The sequence below is a fragment of the Hypanus sabinus genome, chromosome 22 (genome assembly GCF_030144855.1).
Source record: "Hypanus sabinus isolate sHypSab1 chromosome 22, sHypSab1.hap1, whole genome shotgun sequence".
In the NCBI taxonomy this organism is placed as follows: domain Eukaryota; kingdom Metazoa; phylum Chordata; class Chondrichthyes; order Myliobatiformes; family Dasyatidae; genus Hypanus; species Hypanus sabinus.
The window spans coordinates 49,123,756-49,143,620 of NC_082727.1; the positions used below are offsets into that span (position 1 = coordinate 49,123,756).

The 19,865-nt window shown below is 45.0% G+C and overlaps 2 protein-coding genes across 9 annotated transcripts in view; one reads left to right on the plus strand and one right to left on the minus strand.

Moving 5' to 3' along the window:
• ptprea (protein tyrosine phosphatase receptor type Ea) overlaps positions 1-19,865 on the minus strand; it is a 299,961-nt gene that overhangs the window by 189,582 nt on the left and 90,514 nt on the right. The window lies entirely within an intron of this gene.
• The window catches only part of LOC132379594 (clarin-3), a 129,397-nt gene continuing 113,583 nt past the window's right edge, over positions 4,052-19,865 (plus strand). Inside the window, exon 1 of the mRNA XM_059947694.1 lies at positions 4,052-4,483. The gene's annotated coding sequence lies outside the window, so the exon portion shown is untranslated. The remainder of the gene's footprint in view (positions 4,484-19,865) is intronic.

The window sequence follows — 19,865 nt, forward strand, 5'->3', positions numbered from 1 at the left end:
ATTTGTTGCCACAGCTGATATATGGTGAGCAACCTCCATTTACACTTTAAAATAATTTATTTTAAAAACTTGTCTCAATATGGTCTTTATTGTCTTGTACAATTTGCATGCAGAATGCCAAGTGACGTTATTAATGTGTTACAACAGTGCCTGGCAATGATTAGCTGCTTTGTGGAAGATCCAACATCTTCCCTTCACTCCCCCCTTCTCATCTAATCTCTGCTATATTCACCCCATCACAAGCCTTCTCATTTGATATTAATTCCCCCTTGTATTTTCCCTGAACGTCACATAATCTAACGCATAACATTTCTGATGAAAGGTTAACTTGAAGGCTTGGAAGATTTACTTCAACTGTTAACTGCTTCTCTTTCCAGAGTGTTTACTGTATTTTTTAGTAGCTGAGAAATGTGAATAGAGCTGAACACAACAATCATCAACAAATCCCTTGTTCTGACCTTCTGGAAGAGGGAAAGACATGGACAAGCAACAGTAGGTGGCTAGGCCAATGACATTGCCCGAAAGAAGTCCTGCAGCAATAACTGGATGCTGAGATAATTGGCCACTAGAAACCACAACAGCCTTCCAACTCTAAAATGTTTTCAACTAGGGAATGAGATTGATGAATTGAATTTAAACTGAAGTAGAAGAAGAAGAGATGGCTTCCAAATGACTGTAAAGGAACTCAGCATACTGTAAATATCAAATTGTGACAACAAGAATTTATAGTACCCTCCTCACAACACTGCTACTCTACCTCAGCAGATTGCTCTTATGAAAATACACTGGCAATTAAATAATGCTCAGGGCCAAAATTTTGAGTTAGCTTAATGCCAATAGCTGTAGTTAGAAACTAGGAAAAGGTTACACACACTCACACACCTAAAACTAAAAAAACAATTATAACCTCAAAGTTTGTATGGTTATGCAGGAAGGACTGTTCTGTCCGCAGTTTTCTGTAGCACAAGTGGCTTGCATTTTCCATAGGGTTGGGCGTAAATTAATACTGCAACCCAAACCATCTGCTACAATCCCTCATGAAGATCAAGAAAGAATATTTGACATTTACCTGTACACTAATGAAGAAAATTACACTACAGGCACAAAGCACTGAGTAGCATGCCTTTCTTCCTTAATTTGCATTCAAATTCCACTCCTTACCATGGTTCAAGTCAGTTGAATGAATTTAAATTTGTCGATATTTGATATGAACAATTTCCTGATATAATATGCTTCCATACATGCAGATCTCCGTGACCACAGTGATAACTGCGGACCAGCTGCAGCTTGAGTAGCAGGAATCACTATGACAACAATTTGATTATCTCAGTAAATGAGAGGAGACTCACAAAACCCCACAAGTGATCTTTAACAGGCATCTCTTTAAACGAAGCAAACACTGGGTGATAAAATACAGACAGAATTCCGGAGGAACTCAGAAAGTCAGGCAGCAGCCATGGAGGGGAGTAAACAGGTAATTTTATGGCCCGAGGTCCTTCAGCAGGACTAGAAGGGAAGAAGACTGAAGCCAGAATCAGAAAATAGGGGAGGAGTGGAGTACAAGCTGGCAGGTGATAGTTGAGACCAGGTGAGGGTGAAGGTATTTGAGTGGGGAAAAGGAATGTAGCAAGAAGCTGGAAGGTGATAGGTGGAAGAGGTAAAGGTCTGAAAAACAAGGAATCTAATTGAAGAGGACTGTGGACCATAAAGGAAAGGGAAAGAAGAGGGAAACCAAGGGAGGTGATGTGAAGGTAAGGAGAAAAGCAGGGGGTGAGAGAGTAAACAGGATGGGATATGCTGGAAGTTCTTAACCTGAAACAATTCCCCTCTATAGATGCTGCTTGATAATGGCTGAGGTCATCCATCTTGTAAAGACACAACCCAGAAGAAGGCAATTCTGCAGAATTGTTTTCCTTTATATCACATTATATCAGCATTTCATTCAGTTTACTTTTCCACAATTTAAGAGTTTTTTTTAGTATTTAATCATGGGTTCCAGTACCACCATGTAAGAGAACCTCAGTCCGTATTTTTACTCTATTCCATTTATGTATGAGCTACACCAGAATTCTACCACTATTCTGGAACTTGCAGCTTTCAGCAGAGAACACATGGCCATAAAAAATATCATGCACTGGAAGACAAGCAACCTTAGGCAGTAATTCAGTAATTCAACAAAGATTGCTGCACCCTTTTAGACCCCTTCTTGGCAAATGTACATTCCAGAAGGAGATGGGTATCGGTCTCTCCCTGTCATTCTCCCACACCGCAGGAACTCTCTGGAGAGCAGTGTGCAGTGTAACTGGAACTCCAGTTGTAATTGAATGATCTGACAGGGAGAGCCCTTATCACCACCAGCCAAGCAAGATCATCATGTTCATATGAACATATTGTTGGAGGTATTTTGCCAAATGAGGCTGATTGCCTGGAAGGGAAACATCCAACTGGATCCACCATCTCCTTTTCCCATAGGACATTTAGTATATTCTATGAAGGTCACTGCTGGATGCCTCATAATTAATGAATGATGCTTCCCCAAATTATTCTTTTCTATGAGGAACAACTGAATGGAACACTCTGTAGCAATATGACCAGGGTCAGATACATGCTCAAGGGGTCTTGACACTCGATATTTACATTTCTGTGTCTGCACTCCCTTTTCATCCGTCCGTACAGCCCCACAAGAAAAATAAATCCCTCAGAGGCCTCTGTTGCACATCTCCAACTCGCAACACTTCACAGCTTGACTGACTGTGAGATTGTGTTTTCAAGAGGCAGAGGGTGGAAACATTGCATGAGCTGTCAGTATGATTGTATTAACTATTCTTTGATCTGCTGGGGTGTGGCTGCTGTTGCGTGCAAACAGCTACTTGGAGACACAGGTGAGAGCTGAGTGTCCAGTGGTGGCCAAAGGTGAGTGAACAGCCCCAGCATGTGGACATGACAAGCCCCTTCACCACAGGTGCTACTCCTCACTGGGCACTGCTTCGACAGGCAGGCTAACCCAGGTGATGGTAGCTGACGGCCACATACCCTGATGAGACAGGGACATGCCTGTCCTAGCATGTGATATCAGCTCCAAGAGACTGGGCTGATGAGATTCACAGTGAGATCCAATATCTAGGAAGGTGACACTACAAAGCTCCATGGAAAGTGAAGGGCAAGACAAGGCACAGAAGATGTCATGGTCATCAACTGCAAACAAGGAAGACCTCAGTTTGTGACCCTTGCTCGTACCACTGGAGCTGGACTTCTGAGAGAGAGTGGAACTGCCTCAGTGCAATGGCTTTTCCACTTTAAAAACTCTCTCCTGTCATTGTTGGACATGGTGAACAACCACCACCACAATCTTTGGTTAAAGGTTGGATATGACAATCCCCAAAACACTCCATCATAAAACTAAACTGTTCTCATTTCCACTTCTTCACACTGAAACATCACAGGTGCTGTTGACTTGCTGAGTATTTTCATCATTTTCTGTTTTTTTTTAATTTCAGATGTCTTGTATCTGCAATATTTTGACTTTCACTTATAGGAATTTCTCTGCTGCTAGAAGTGAATAAACAACCTTATTTGCAGCACATCTATTCCTAACCTACTAAGCCCTAAGCAGTATCTAAGATCTTCCCAAAGATACATAAATTTAAACTCCAGCCAATCATGTTAATTCATTTTGCTGAGCCAGAGCTCTGCTCATGTGTGCTCATTGGAAGCTTCCGAATTCTTCTTTCATTATTAACATTCAATTCAACCAAGGCGGTGCATCATCTTAAAAAATAATTGTAGGCGGCCTAAAACAATGCTGTCAACACTTTCGAAGCCAGAAAAATCTTAAGCAGCATTTTCGGAGATCTGTAAATATTGAAGTTGCATTGTAAAGCAACCCAAACTAAAAAAGAGAATATTTTGACTATATTTTGATGAAATATTTTAATTTGTCTTCACTGGGAACTAATGAAGAACCCAAGACACAGAAGCAAGAGAAAGCTATTAACTGCCTGATGCACCATCAATAACTCACACTGAGACGTAGGCGAGATATCGGCTTTTATTGACTGGAAGAAGGAACCAGGAGTGAGTGTCTATCATACAAGGTCCTGGAGACTGAGGCCGATCTTCAGGCCGCAGGTCTCCTTTATACAGGGGCCTGTGGGAGGAGCCACAGGAGCAGTCAGCAGGGGCGTGTCCCGACAGGCACATAGTTCACCACATTCACCCCCCCTTCGTTTGAAAAAGTCCTCATGTAGCGAAGGTTCTTACAAGTCAAGCCGATCAGGCGGTCGAATCTGTCGCTGCGATCTACGTAGCACCGGCTGTGACCGCATAGGTGCCGGCAACATTGGCGATTGCACAGGGGACGGGGGTTGCGCGTGTTCTTGCCCACTAGGCGCCGGTGATCCCTCATGCATGTGCGAGGCGCCTGGTATAAATGTGTACGAAACGCCCGGTATACAAGTGTCGTGAGGAGTCTGTGTAGGGCCTGGTGAGTACGGTGTCACCTCTGGTGCAGGGTTCACAGTTACCGGAGAGCCTTCAGGGTAGTGGTCTGCTGCACCTGCGGGTGCCAGGTCGCGGATGGAGACCGTGTCCTCCCGCCCATCAGGTAAGACCACGTAAGCATACTGGGGGTTCGCATGGAGAAGGTGAACCCTCTCCACCAGCGGGGAGTATTTATTGCTCCTCACATGTTTCCGGAGCAGCACTGGCCCCGGGGACGTCAGCCAAACTGGTAGGGTGGTCCCAGTGACAGACTTCCTGGGAAAAGAGAATAGGCGTTCGTGAGGGGTGGCATTGGTGGACGTACATAACAGAGAGCGGATAGAGTGCAGTGCCTCAGGGAGGACCTCCTGCCATCGAGAGACCGGCAACCCTTTGGACTTAAGGGCTAAAAGTGTGGCCTTCCACACTGTGGCATTCTCCCGCTCTACCTGGCCATTACCCCGGGGATTATAACTCGTGGTCCGACTGGTAGCAATGCCCCTAGCTAGCAAGTACTGGCGCAGCTCCTCACTCATAAAGGAGGACCCTCTATCACTGTGGATATAGCAGGGATACCCGAACAGAGTGAAGAGCTGGCGCAGGGCTTTTATGACGGACGTGGCAGTGGTGTCGGGGCAGGGGATGGCAAAGGGGAGCCGTGAGAACTCGTCAATAACACTGAGAAAATAGACATTGCGGTCAGTGGAGGGAAGGGGGCCCTTAAAGTCAACACTCAGGCGTTCAAAAGGGCGGGTGGCCTTGACAAGTTGTGCCGTGTCAGGACAGTAGAAGTGCGGTTTGCACTCGGCACAAATTTGGCAGTCCCTGGTCATCGTCCTGATGTCCTCCAGGGAGTACGGCAGGTTCCGAGCTTTCACAAAATGGTAAAATCGGGTGACCCCCGGATGGCAAAGTTGTGCATGAAGGGCGTACAGCTGGTCGAGCTGTGTGCTAGCACATGTTCCCCGGGATAGGGCATCAGGGGGCTCATTGAGTCTGCCAGGCCGGTACAGGATATCATAGGTGTAGGTGGAGAGTTCTATCCTCCACCGCAAAATCTTATCATTTTTGATCTTGCCCCGCTGTTGGTTGCTGAACAGGAACACAACCGAGCGCTGGTCGGTCAGCACAGTGAATCTTTTGCCAGCAAGATAGTGCCTCCAGTGCCTAACAGCCTCCACTATGGCCTGGGCTTCTTTCTCCACCGCGGAGTGCCGAATTTCAGAGCCTTGGAGGGTGCGAGAAAAGAATGCTACTGGTCTGCCTTCCTGATTAAGGGTAGCAGCCAGAGCGAAATCGGAGGCATCACACTCCACTTGGAAGGGAGCGGTCTCGTCCACTGCATGCATCGTAGCTTTGGCAATGTCCGCTTTAATGCAGTTGAAGGCCGCGCAGGCCTCAGCAGAGAGGGGAAACGAGGTAGACTTGACCAGGGGGCGAGCCTTGTCCGCGTAATGGGGGACCCATTGGGCGTAATAGGAAAAAAACCCCAGGCACCGTCTGAGGGCCTTGAGAGTGGTGGGAAGAGGGAGCTCTAACAGGGGGCGCATACGTTCGGGATCAGGCCCAATAACCCCGTTTTCCACGACATACCCAAGTATAGCAAGGCGGGTGGTACCAAAAACACACTTGTCCCTGTTATAAGTAAGGTTCAGAGCTGCGGCCACTTGGAGAAACCGTTGGAGGTTGGCGTCATGATCTGGCCTGTCATGACCACAGATGGTGATGTTATCCAGATAGGGAAATGTGGCCTGCAGTTGGTACTGGTCCACCATCCGGTCCATTTCCCTCTGGAAGACAGAGACACCATTCGTGACACCGAAAGGGACGCGCAGGAAGTGATAGAGCCGGCCGCCCGCCTCGAAGGCGGTGTAGGGGCGGTCCTCTGGGCAGATGGGGAGCTGGTGATAAGCGGATTTCAGATCTATTGTCGAGTACACCTTATACTGAGCAATCTGGTTGACCATATCCGCGATGCGGGGTAGGGGGTATGCGTCAAGCTGCGTAAACCTATTGATGGTTTGACTATAGTCCACCACCATCCTATTTTTCTGCCCAGTCCGAACAACAACCACCTGGGCCCTCCAAGGGCTTGTGCTCGGCTCAATGATCCCCTCCCTGAGCAGCCGCTGCACCTCCGACTGAATGAAGGCCCGGTCCCCCGCGCTGTACCTCCTGCTTTTGGTTGCCACAGGTTTACAGTCGGGGGTCAGGTTGGCGAACAGCGGTGGGGGAGGGATCTTGAGAGTGGAGAGGCTGCAAGTGTCGGTAGCGCAGCTGTTGGCCTGGTTCTGGATGGGATGTGTGTGTCCGTGTGTGTGTGTGGTCAGTAGCGGGGTATGTGAAGAAGTCCCACAAAACTGAGGATTCTTGACAGTGAGTGGTGGGAGGGGCCCGTCGTATACCATAGTCACACTTTCGAGATGGCTCTGGAAGTCCAGCCCCAATAGCACAGGTGCACACAGATTAGGCATGACCAGCAGTTCAAAGTCCCGATATACTGTGCCTTGCACCACCAAAGTCGCTACACAACCCGCCCGGATGTCTGCGGACTGCGACCCAGAGGCCAAATGGAACCTCCGACTGACCGGCCGCGTTGCAAGTCCGCAGCGTTGCACTGTGTCCGGGTGAATAAAACTCCCAGTGCTGCCCGTGTCAAACAGGCATCCAGTCCAATGCCCCTCCACCTGGATGTCCATCATGGACCTTGCAAGCTGGTGTGGGGCGCTTTGGTCGAGAGTCACAGTGGCCAGAGTTGGATCGCCGTCGGGGTACCCGGTCAGCATCGGAGGGTCGGGGGCGGGGCATGCTGACGCCGACAAAGATGGCCGCCCACATCCCGGCATGCAAGATGGCGGCCCCCACGTTTCACCCGCAGCGCTGCACTCCGCTCGAGGTTGAGACTTACAGACCTTGGCGAAGTGGCCCCGCTTTCCGCAGCTGGAGCAGGTCGCTTCTCGCGCTGGACAGCGTTGTCGAGGATGTTTCTTTTGGCCACAGAAATAACAAAGCACGAGTTCCTTACGGGCCACAGCCGTGGTCTGGGTCGGGGAGCTCGTGGAATGGCGACTGGCGGCGGCGTTGGCGAATTCGCTCCCGGGAGCCGGCGGTGGCGGGGTCTGAGGCGTCCACGAAACCGGCGGGGAATCGTGCGACTGGACAGCGTCGGCGTTATGCCGCGCAGCTTCTAGAGCGTTGGCCTTCTCTATCGCCGAGCTTAAGGTAAGATCCGAGTTCTCCAGCAGCCGCTGGCGCATGTACACTGACCTCAGTCCCGTCACAAAGGCGTCTCGCACCAGCAGCTCCGCATGCTGTTCTGCCGTGAGCGTCTTGCAGTCACAAGCTCGGACGAGTGTCTGTAGTGCTCGGAGAAACTCAGCGCACGATTCGCCAGGCCGCTGTTGCCGGGTAGCTAAGCGATGTCTTGCGTAGACGGTGTTCACCGGCCGCAGGTACTGTCGTTTGAGGGCGTCCAGTGCCCCTTCGTAGGTCGGCAGGTCCCGGATAAAGGAGTAAACTTTGGAGGAGACCCTCGAGAGTAGGATTCTGTGCATAACGGCGGGTTCAGTCGCACGAAGCTCCGCCAAGTACGATTGGAAGCATGCAAGCCAGTGTTCAAAAGCGAGAGCTGCGTCAGGGTCTTGAGGGTCCAAATCCAACCGGTCCGGACGCAAAACGGGTTCCATGTTTTAAAACTTCCAGTCAATAAAATTGATGCACCATCAATAACTCACACTGAGACGTAGGCGAGATATCGGCTTTTATTGACTGGAAGAAGGAACCAGGAGTGAGTGTCTATCATACAAGGTCCTGGAGACTGAGGCCGATCTTCAGGCCGCAGGTCTCCTTTATACAGGGGCCTGTGGGAGGAGCCACAGGAGCAGTCAGCAGGGGCGTGTCCCGACAGGCACATAGTTCACCACACTGCCCTTGTCTGCTCCACTACTGATGTCTTATGTCTAATCTTTTACCTCAGTACCACCTACTTGTGTGACAACATATCTTCTGACTTACCCTAATGCCTAAAAAACTAAAACAAATTAAACTCTTCCAAACATTTGCTGATCATAAGAAGCTTTAGGAAGCTTAAGCCAGAGAAAATCTGACAGCATAGACTTCAGCGAGCTGTGAATATCTTTCATTTTGAATTAAATTCAAATTTAAAGCAGTTTTTTTCTATCTTTCTCACTTTCAGCAAACATTTAATTTCTCAATGAATTATCACACATCCCAATTAACCAGAGCAATTCTGCACAAAGTATGGATGAAAATATTACAGAAATGACACATTATTAATGGTTCAAAAATATCAGCTTATTTCTCACCTTAGCTGAGGCATTACTCGCGGATCCTGTGACCTTACTGAGATTCAAACCTAAGTCACATTCAATAGCAAGCATCAACTTTAGTACCACTCCTTCCAGTTTGAAGTGAAAATGAAAATATTTTCTAATATTCCTTAACTTGGAAAAGTATTTGTTTGTTACTGTTGACTGGGGAAATGACTGGACTGTTCCATGCATTAATTGCAATTTGAACTGCCTTTTATTTACACTAGGCCTTCACAAGGGACCTCAGTGCTGCTGTGGTCAGTAACTTATTGGACTCAGTCAACATCTTCAAAGGCTTCCTGAAATCAACTCCCTCTTCTTGCACAAAAAATCGCTGAGAGATAAGTACTTGCACTTTACTGTGGTCTAAAACTGGAAGTGGATTTCAGACTAAAGCTGTAAGTCCTTTTTTTTATAAAAGATGTATTTGCTTAGACAGGATTTAAAGATCATAATCCCTACATCTTTCACATTGCCCTATATCTGTTAAAAGTTATTTTCTATGAACTGTATGTGAAACACTTCCAGGAAGCAACAAAATGGTTAATTGCAAAATTTAATTATGGACATTGCCCTGAAAATGACTCAGAATAACTCTCTGTTATCTGCAGATCATCACCGTAACCAAGTCAGGTTGGAGCTATAATTTTGTGAACAAACACACATGCACACACACACACACACACACACACCCACACCACTTTAAGTCAGTCATAGATGTAACTTGACAACTTGCAGCATTAACCTTTTCAGCTAGGCTACATCACTGCATTTATAGACAATGCTGAATATTTATTATATGTAGACTCTAGATAACATGCTCATTTGCTGAACACACGCAGCTTCTCCCTGAACTATCATCCATCTGGTGAAATGATACTATTTTCTGGACATTAAAGAAAAGTATACACAGCATGCTATAATTGGGACACATTGTGATGATAGTTCTACACACTGCTGGGAAAATATTAGCAACTTAAACATAATTAGATTTGTAAATTATAGTTAATAAGGTTATAAATTCTCAGAAATATTTTTATTGAACAATCAGACAGTAAGGACTGTCCATCACTCAGAGGCAGGAATGGTTACTTCGAGTGCCAGGCTTTAGATGGTTCAGAAAGGACAGGGAGGGAGGCAAAAGAGGTGGGGACATGGCACCACTGATCAGAGATAGTATCACGGCTGCAGAAAAGGAGGAAGTCATGGAGGGATTGTTTACTGAGTCTCTGTGGGTGAAAGTTAGAAACAGGAAGGGCTCAATAACTCCACTGGGTGTTTTTTATAGACCATCCAATAGTAACAGGGGCATTGAGGAGCAGGTTGGGAAACAGATTCTGGAAAGCTGTAATAATAACATGGTTGTCATGGTGGGAGATCTTAATTTCACAAATATTGATTGGCATCTTCCTAGAGCAAGGGCTTTAGCTGGGGTGGAGTTTGTTAGGTGTATTCAGGAAGGCTCCTAACATTATGTAGATAGGCCTACAAGAGGAGAGGCTGTAGTTGATCTGGTATTGGGAAATGAACCTGGTCAGGTGTCAGGTCTCTCAGTGGAAGAACATTTTGGAGATAGTGATCACAATTCTATCTCCTTTACAATAGCATTGGAGAGGGATAGTAATAGACAAGTTAGGGAAGTGTTTAATTGGAGTAAGTGTTTGATATGAAGCTGTCAGGCAGGAACTTGGAGGCATAAATTGGGAACAGATGTTCTCAGGGAAATGTACGGCAGAAATGTGGCAAATGTTCAGGGGATATTTGTGTGGAGTTCTGCATAGGTATGTTCCAATGAGACAGGGAAAGGATGGTAGGGTCCAGGAACTGTGGTGGACAAAAGCTGTTGAAAATCTAGTCATAACAAGGGGAGTTGAGTATAGGAGTAAAGAGGTCCTTCTGCAGCTGTATAGGGCCCTGGGGAGACCCCACCTGGAGTATTTTTGGACTCCAAATTTGAGGAAGGACATTCTTGCTATTGAGGGAGTGCAGCGTAGGTTTACAAGGTTAATTCCCAGAATGGCAGGACTGTCATACGTTGAAAGATTGGAGCGACTGGGCTTGTATACACTGGAATTTAGAAGAATGAGAGCAGATCTGATTGAAACATATAAGATTATTAAGGGATTGGACATGCTGGAGACAGGAGGCATGTTCCCGCTGATGGGTGAGTCCAGAACTAGAGACCACAGTTTAAGAATAAGGGGTAGGCCATTTAGAACAGAGATGCGGAGAAACTTTTTCACACAGAGAGTGGTGGACATGTGGAATGCTCTGCCCCAGAAGGCAGTGGAGGCCAATTCTCTGGATGCTTTCAAGAGAGAGTTAGATAGAGCTCTTATAGATAGTGGTGTCAAGGGATATGGGGAGAGGGCAGGAACGGGGTACTTGATTGTATATGATCAGCCATGAGCACAGTGAATGGCAGTGCTGACTGGAATGGCCGAATGGTCTACTCCTGCACCTACTGTCTATTGTCTATAAAAAGAAAAGAAAATCTTACGAAAAGTTCAAAAACTAAGTAAAGATAGAGATCTAGAAAAATATAAGACTAGCAGGAAGGAGCATAAGAATGAAATTAGGAGAGCCAGAAGGGGCCATGAGAAGGCCTTGGTGAGCAGGATTAAGGAAAACCCCAGGGCGAGTATGTGAAAAGCAAGAGGATAAGACGTGAGAGAATAGGACCAATCAAGCTGCCAGTGGAAAAGTGTATATGGAACTGGAGGAGATAGCATAGGTACTTAATGAATACTTTGCTATGGAATGGACCTTGGCAATTGTAGGTATGACTTACAGTGGACTGAAAAGCTTGAGCATGTAGACATTAAGAAAGAGGATGTGCTGGAGCTTTTGGAAAGCATCAAGTTGGATAAGTCACCAGGACCAGATAAGATATACCCCAGGCTACTGTGGGAGGCGAAGGAGGAGATTGCTGTGCCTCTGGCAATGATCCATTCATCATCAGTATGAACAGGTACCAGAGGATTGGAGGGTTGCAGATGTTGTTCCCTTATTCAAGAAAGGGAGTAGAGATAGCCCAGGAAATTATAGACCAGTGAGTCTTACTTAAGTGGCTGGTAAGTTGATGGATAAGATCCTGAGAAGAAGGATTTATGAACATTTGATGAGGCATAATATGACTAGGAATAGTCAGGATGGTTTTGTCAAAGGCAGGTCGTGCCTTATGAGCCTGATTGAATTTTTGAGGATGTGACTAAACACATTGTTGAAGGATGGATTTCAGCAAGGCATTTGACAAGGCACCCCATGCAAGGCTTATTGAGAAAGTAAGGAGGCATGGGATCTAAGGGGACCTTATTTTGTCAATACAGAATTGGTTTGCCCACAGAAGGCTAAGAGTGGTTGTAGACAGGTCATATTCTGCACGGAGGTCAGTCACCAGTGGTGTGTCTCAGGGATCTGTTCTGGGACACCCTACTCTTCGTGAATTTTATAAATGGCTGGATGAGGAAGTGGAGGGATAAGTTAGTAAGTTTGCTGATGACACAAAGGTTATGGGTGTTATGGATAGTGTGCTGTCAGAGGTTACAGCAGGACATCGATACGATGCAAAACTGGGTTGAGAACTGGAAGATGGAGTTCAACCCAGATAAGTGTGAGTTGGTTCATTTTGGTAGGTCAAATGTGATGGCAGAATAGAGGATTAATGGTAAGACTCTTGGCAGTGTGGAGGATCAGAGGGATCTTGGGGTCCAAATCCATAGGACACTCAAAGCTGCTGCACAGGTTGACTCTGTGGTTGAGAAAGCATATGGTGCATTGGCCTTCATTAACTATGGGATTGATTTTAAGAGCCAAGAGGTAATATTGCAGCATATAGGACCCTGGTCAGAGTCCACATGGAGTATTGTGCTCAGTTCTCATCACCTCACTACAGGAAGGATGTAGAAACTATCAAAAGGATGTAGAAACATAGAAACATAGAAAATAGGTGCAGGAGTAGGCCATTCAGCCCTTCGAGCCTGCACCGCCATTCAGTATGATCATGGCTGATCATCCAACTCAGAACCCTGTACCTGCCTTCTCTCCATACCCCCTGATCCCTTGAGCCACAAGGGCCATATCTAAATTCCTCTTAAATATAGCCAATGAACCGGCCTCAACTGTTTCCTGTGGCAGAGAACTCCACAGATTCACCACTCTCTGTGTGAAGAAGTTTTTCCTCATCTCGGTCCTAAAAGGCTTCCCCTTTATCCTTAAACTGTGACCCCTCGTTCTGGACTTCCCCAACATCGGAAACCATCTTCCTGCATCTAGCCTGTCCAAACCCTTTAGAATTTTATACGTTTCAATAAGATCCCCCCTCAATCTTCTAAATTCCAGTGAGTATAAGCCTAGTCCAGGGGTTGGCAACGTTTACCACTGAAAGAGCCAATATGGACACATTTCCCACAGAAAAGAAAACACTGGGAGCCACAAAACCCGTTTGACATTTAAAATGAAATAACACTGCACACAACGGTTTTTTTTTTTGCCTTTATGCTATGTATAAACAAACTATAATGTGTTGCATTTATGAAATTGATGAACTCCTGCAGAGAAAACGAAATTACATTTCTGCATGCAACAGAAACATTTTGAACTCTGAAAAAAAGACGTTGGGTTGAAGGTTACTCCATAGTTAGCCTACCTTGGATCGAAGAATTAAAAGAAAGCGCGCACTGGCGGGTGTCAGGCATTGGCAGTGGTGATGTATATTAATAGCGATAAAAAACACGTTGTAGCGGTGTGCTACACGCAGCGCTAAAATAAAGACACTGCAGTCAAAGGTAGCTTTATTCGAACTAAACAGCCTTGCTTTAAAGCCTCCCTCAACCCGTCCCCTTGGACGCGGATGCTCCAAAAGACACGTACTCACAAACCCCCGTAGGCTATCTCCCTTAGCCGGAACGGTGGCTAATGGTGAGCCAGTTCGGATGAGCCAGGAAATGGGGTCTCCACAAAGTTTTTAGATTGTACAAGATCACCATAATCTTCAAATTTCGAATTACATTTCAAAAACTAACAAACCATGGGGAGCCGCATCACAGAGATGAAAGAGTCGCATGCGGCTCCGGAGCCGCGGGTTGCCGACCTCTGGCCTAGTCGATCCAGTCTTTCTTCATCTGAAAGTCCTGCCATCCCAGGAATCAATCTGGTGAACCTTCTCTGTACTCCCCCTATGGCAACAATGTCTTTCCTCAGATTAAGGGACCAAAACTGCACACAATATTCTAGGTGCGGTCTCACCAAGGCCTTGTACAACTGCAGTAGAACCTCCCTGCTCCTGTACTCAAATCCTTTTGCTATTGTGGTGAACTATGTGCCTGTCTGGACACACCCCCATGTGCCTGTCTGGACACGCCCCCTGCTGACTGCTTCTGTGGCTCCTCCCACAGGCCCCTGTATAAAGGCGATCTGAGGCCCGACGCTCGGCCTCAGTCTCCAGGACATAGTATGATGGACACTCACTCCTGGTTCCTTCTTCCAGTCAATAAAAGCCGATATCTCGCCTTACGTCTCAGTGTGAGTTATTGATGGTGCATCAGCTATGAATGCCAAACTACCATTTGCCTTTTTCACCGCCTGCTGTACCTGCACGCCCACCTTCAATGACTGGTGTACAATGACACCCAGGTCTCGTTGCACCTGCCCTTTTCCTAATCGGCCACCATTCAGATAATAATCTGTTTCCCTGTTCTTGCAACCAAAGTGGATAACCTCACATTTATCCACATTAAATTGCATCTGCCATGAATTTGCCCACTCACCTAACCTATCCAAGTCACCCTGCATCCTCTTAGCATCCTCCTCACAGCTAACACCACCGCCCAGCTTTGTGTCATCCACAAACTTGGAGATGCTGCATTTAATTCCCTCATCTAAATCATTAATATATATTGTAAACAACTGGGGTCCCAGCACTGAGCCTTGCGGTACCCCACTAGTCACTGTAGTGTAGAGGAGATTTACAAGGATGTTGACTGGATTGGGGAGCATACCTTACGAAAACAGATTGAGTGAACTTGGCCTTTTTTCCTTGGAGTGACGGAGGACGAGAGTGACCTTATGGAGTTGTATAAGATGATGAGAGGTATTGATCATGTGGATAGTCAGGGGCTTTTTCCCAGTGCTGGAACGGTTGTCATGAAAGGGCACATTTTTAAGGTGCTTGGAAGTAAGTACAGAAGATATGCCAGTGTTAAGTTTTTTTATGCAGAGAGTGGTGAGTGACCCTTTCAGAATGGGCTGCTGGCGATGGTGGTGGAGCCGGATACAATAGGGCCTTTTAAGAGACTTGGGTACATGGACTTTAGAAAAATAGAAGGCTATGGGTAACCCTAGGTAATTTCTAAAGTAAGTACATGTTCGGCACAGCATTGTGGGCCAAAGGACCTATATTGTGCTGTAGTTTTTCTATGTTCTATGTATTTAAAGCTAGGACTTCAAAGGTATTGTAGCAGATTGTTCTCTGTCCTGACATCATTGGTTACCTGTGCCAAGTGCATTGTTTTGTTCATCACAGTCTCCTGCTGAAAGCCTGGTTCATTGGTTTTAACGCAGCATAATATAGCACTGTGTATTGACAGAGCAGATTTGAGGCCCAACTCTACATTCACCAGATGCCAACTAGAATTTTAAAAATTAACACTATTAAAAAAACTAATAATGAACAGACTGTAATTAAACTAAGAGAAATCATTTATATTTATTTAATTAACTCAAATAAAAAGATCTGCTTAGTTTTTCAGCTTCTGGATTTCGTCCACTTACAGGATCATTGAACATGTACCAGGCTTCACCTGTCAAAAACACAACAGGTAGATTTTCCAACCCATGAGCTGGTAAAGCTGATTAGATGCCCTGAGTAATCCACCAGCTCAGTGGAAGTGTCTCAAGGTCAGAATAGGCTTAGTAGGAGCAAAGCACAGGAACTGCCCAGTTCTGGTGCAACACAGAAAAAATACTCTAGGAGCTCAGCAGGTCAGGCAGCATCTATGGAGGCGAATTCAGAGTCGACTTTTCTCCCAACACCCTTTATCAGGGCTGGAAAGGAAGGGGAAGTTCTGGCCTCATCTTCTACAGATCTTGACAGATCTTGGTAGAAGATCTTCACAATCATTGCTGTATGTGAAATATTTTGTGTACGTCTCTGGACAGATCATCATTCCATTGATCTGTTTCTTCTTCTTGCCATGTTAACAAATTTAGCAGGGGCTGCTATCATAGTCTGACACTTAGCATTCCACTGAATACAGTCAAAGCGCACTACAGTACAGAAACAGACATCTGGTCCATACTGATCTGATCTTCTGCTTAGATCCATCTACCCGCACCCAAGCCATATCCCTCCAAACCTCTCAAGCCTATGCACTAATCCAAACTTACTTAAATGTTACAATCAAACCTACATCTACTACTTCTGCTGGCAGCTCATTCCACACTTTGAGCTAAAACGTTTTCCCTCAGATTCCTCTTAAGTATTTTACCTTTCATCCTAAAGCAATAACCTTTAGTCCTAGTCTCATCCAACTGGAGGGGAGAAAGCTTGCATACGTTCACCCTATACTGTATCTACTCCTTATAATTTTGTATACTTCTATAACAGGGCTTCCCAACTTTTTTTTATGCCATGGACCATTATCCAAGGGGTCACTTCACTACAGGAAGGATGTGGAAACTACAGAGAGAGTGCAGAGGAGATTTACAAGGACATTGCCTGGATTCCCACATTAGGAATCCCTGCTCTATAAGATCTCCCCTCATTCTCTTGAACTCCAGAGAATAAAATCCTAACCTATTCAGACTTTTTCTCTAACTCAGATCCTCAAGACCTAATATCATCCTTGTAAATTTTCTCCGTACTTTTCAAGTTTATTAACATCTTTCCTGTAGGTAATTGTTCAGAACTGAACAGAATACTTTAAATTTCATCTCACCTACATCTTGTATAAACTCAAGATAACATCCTAACTCCTGTACTCAGTGTCCTGATTTATGAAGACCAACGTGTTAAAAGATCTCCTTATGAATCTATCTACCTGTGATGCCACTTCCAAGGAATTATGGATCTGTATGCCTAGGTCTTTTTGTTCTTCAGCATATCTTGGAGCCCGGCAATTCACTGCATATAGTATATCCTATTCTGCATTAAATTTCCTCTGACTTTTTTCAGCCCATCAAAATAATGTTATAAGCTTTCATAGCTTCCCTCATTATTCACTACACCCTAATCTTTATGTCATCTGCAAATTTGCAGAATAATGTCATTTCTTGAATATATGGTTATACAATTATAATAGACATCACAGGCTTTCTTGCACTATTGGAAGAGGAACTCCAAGCCATCTTCACAAAAGCAGAACTGTTTCACACGATCACTTCTGTTTCCTAAATTCTGAAAATGGAGCAATGATGTAATCGCCTTGAGATAACTAAAGAGGAAACCGTATACTGGCTGTGATAATGTGATTACAAATGCTCTGAAACAAAAATAGAATTATTTTCCTCTATGTTCATGCTGGTTGAGATATTGACAGCAATCCTGTTCCAACTTGAGTTGATGCCAGCCATTAGCAAATTCAACAGAATCGAACCATAGACAATTCTTTAAAAAATAATTAGGACAGCATTATTTAGTGGAATGCAAAGTTCCAATCTATGATAATTGACCCCTGCTAAGGCTTTCTCAGCACTCAGTTTTTAATACCTGTTAGATTGTGGCTCTTGTGCCATAATTGAGTATACTAGATTGCAAAGTCAGGTAGCAAAAGGGAGTCTCAACTTATGTATTTGCCTTCCAGATTACAGGATTCAAGAATGGATGATAAATAAAGAGAAACGTAGCTTCTCATGGGATGTTATTCTATGTGAGTTTCTATTAGCAAGTAGCTTTGTACATTAATGCCTTGGTATTTTTTTTTAAATCGCATGAATACTGAAGTTAAATAGACCAACATCATTAAGTTTGAAGGAAAATAAGTCACCTGGACCAGATGGTCTACACCCCAGGGTTCTGAAAGAAGTTGCTGAAGAAATTGTGGAGGTAATCATCTTTCAAGAATGGGATAGGACTAGAAAATGGCAAATGAAGGGAGAGATGCAGAAGAACGGAAATTATAGGCCAGTTAGTCTGACGTTAGTAGTTGGGTAGGTGTTGGAGTTGATTGCTAAGGATGTGGTTTTCAGTTACCCAGAAGCACGTTATAAAATTATCTGAAGTCAGCATGGTTTCCTTAAGGGGAAATCTTGCCTGACAAATCTGTTGGAATTCTTTGAGGAAATTAAATGCAGAATAGACAAAGGAAATGAGGTAGATGTTGTGTACTTGGATTTTCAGAAGGCCTTTGACTAGGTGCCACACATGAGGCTGCTTAACAAGTTAAGAGCCCATGGTATTACAGGAAAGATCGTAGCATGGATAGAGCATTGGCTGATTGGCAGGAGGCAAAACGTGGGAATAAAGGGAGCCTTCTCTGGTTGGTCCCAGTGACTAGTAGTGTGCCGCAGGGGTCTTTGTTGGGACTGCTTTTTTCCTATCTTGTACGTCACTGACTTGCATGATGGAATTGATGGCTTTGTGGCAAAGTTGGCAGATGATCCAAAGGTGGGAAGAGTAGATAGTAATGAGGAAGCAGGAAGTCTGAAGAAAGACCTGAATGGATTGCAGATGTTGCGAAGATAGGTGGAAGGGCAGGTGATGTTGATGAAGTAGAGAGGCTACAGAACAACTTAAACAGATTAGGAGAATGGGCAAGGAAGTAGCAGATGGAATACAGTGTCGGGATGTGTATGGTCATGCTCTTTGGTAGAAGAAATAAAAGTGCAGACTACTTTTTAAATGGAGAGAATTTTCAAAAATCTGAGGTGCAAAGGGACTTGGGAGTCCTCATCCAGGATTCCCTAAAGTTAATTTGCAGATTGAGCCAGTGGTGAAGAAGGCAAATGTGATGTTAGCATTCATTTCAAGAGGACTAGGATATATAAGCAAGGATATAATGTTGAGACTTTATAAGGCACTGATGAGGCCTCACTTGGAGAATTGTGAGCAGTTTTGGGTCTGTTCGCTAAGAAAGGATGTGCTGACATTGGAGTGGGTTCCAAGGAGGTTCATGAAAATGAGGAGTGCTTGACGGCTCTGGGCTTGTACTCACTGGAATACAGAAGATTGAGGGTGAATCTCATTGAAACCTATCAAATGTTGAAAGGCCTCGATAGGATGGAAGTGGAGAGGATGTTTCCTATGTTGGGGGAGTCTAGGACCAGAGGACAAGGCATCAGAATAGAGGGATGTCCATTTAGAAATGGGATGAAGATAGTGGTGAATCTGTGGAATTCGGTGCCATAGGTGGCTGTGGAGGCCAAATCATTGGGTATATTTAAGGTAGAAGTTGATAGATTCGTGATTAGTCAGGGCATGAAGGGATACAGGGAAAAGGCAGGAGATTGGGGCTGAGAGGGAAATGGATCAGCCATGATGAAATGGCAGAGAGATGAAATGGCCTAATTTTGCTAATCTCTGGTTGAAAAACCATTCTGTGGCATTTCAGGTGGGGCAATGAAAAGGATGACAGAATCTCAAGGATCTCAGGATAGTGATGGGGAAAAGTAAACAGATTTCCCTTTTGTGTGTGCTGTTTCAAAGCCTATTTGAGAGCTGGACTGGTGATGTTTCCTACAAGTGAAAATTCTACTGGCTCCTTGAGCAGAATTACTGTTGGATAGTGCTACATTAAGCAAAGTATTAACAGCTGTTGTATTTTTTTTTCAGATCCCAACAAGAAATGAGACCTATGAGAAAAAGAGTGAGCAAAACCATGTCAAGTTGTCTCTTTTATTGTGCTGACTGTTACTCAAGAAAAAATGCACAGCATTTTAAAGAATGCTGCCATTTAGCAGCAGGGTAACACAGCTAGTAGAACTACTGCCACAGCATTAGAGACCTGGGCTTAATCAGAACCTCGGGTGTTGTCTGTATGAAGTTTACATGTTGTTCCTCTGACCATGTACAAAGTACAAAGTAAATGTTATTATCAAAGAACATATATGCCACCATAT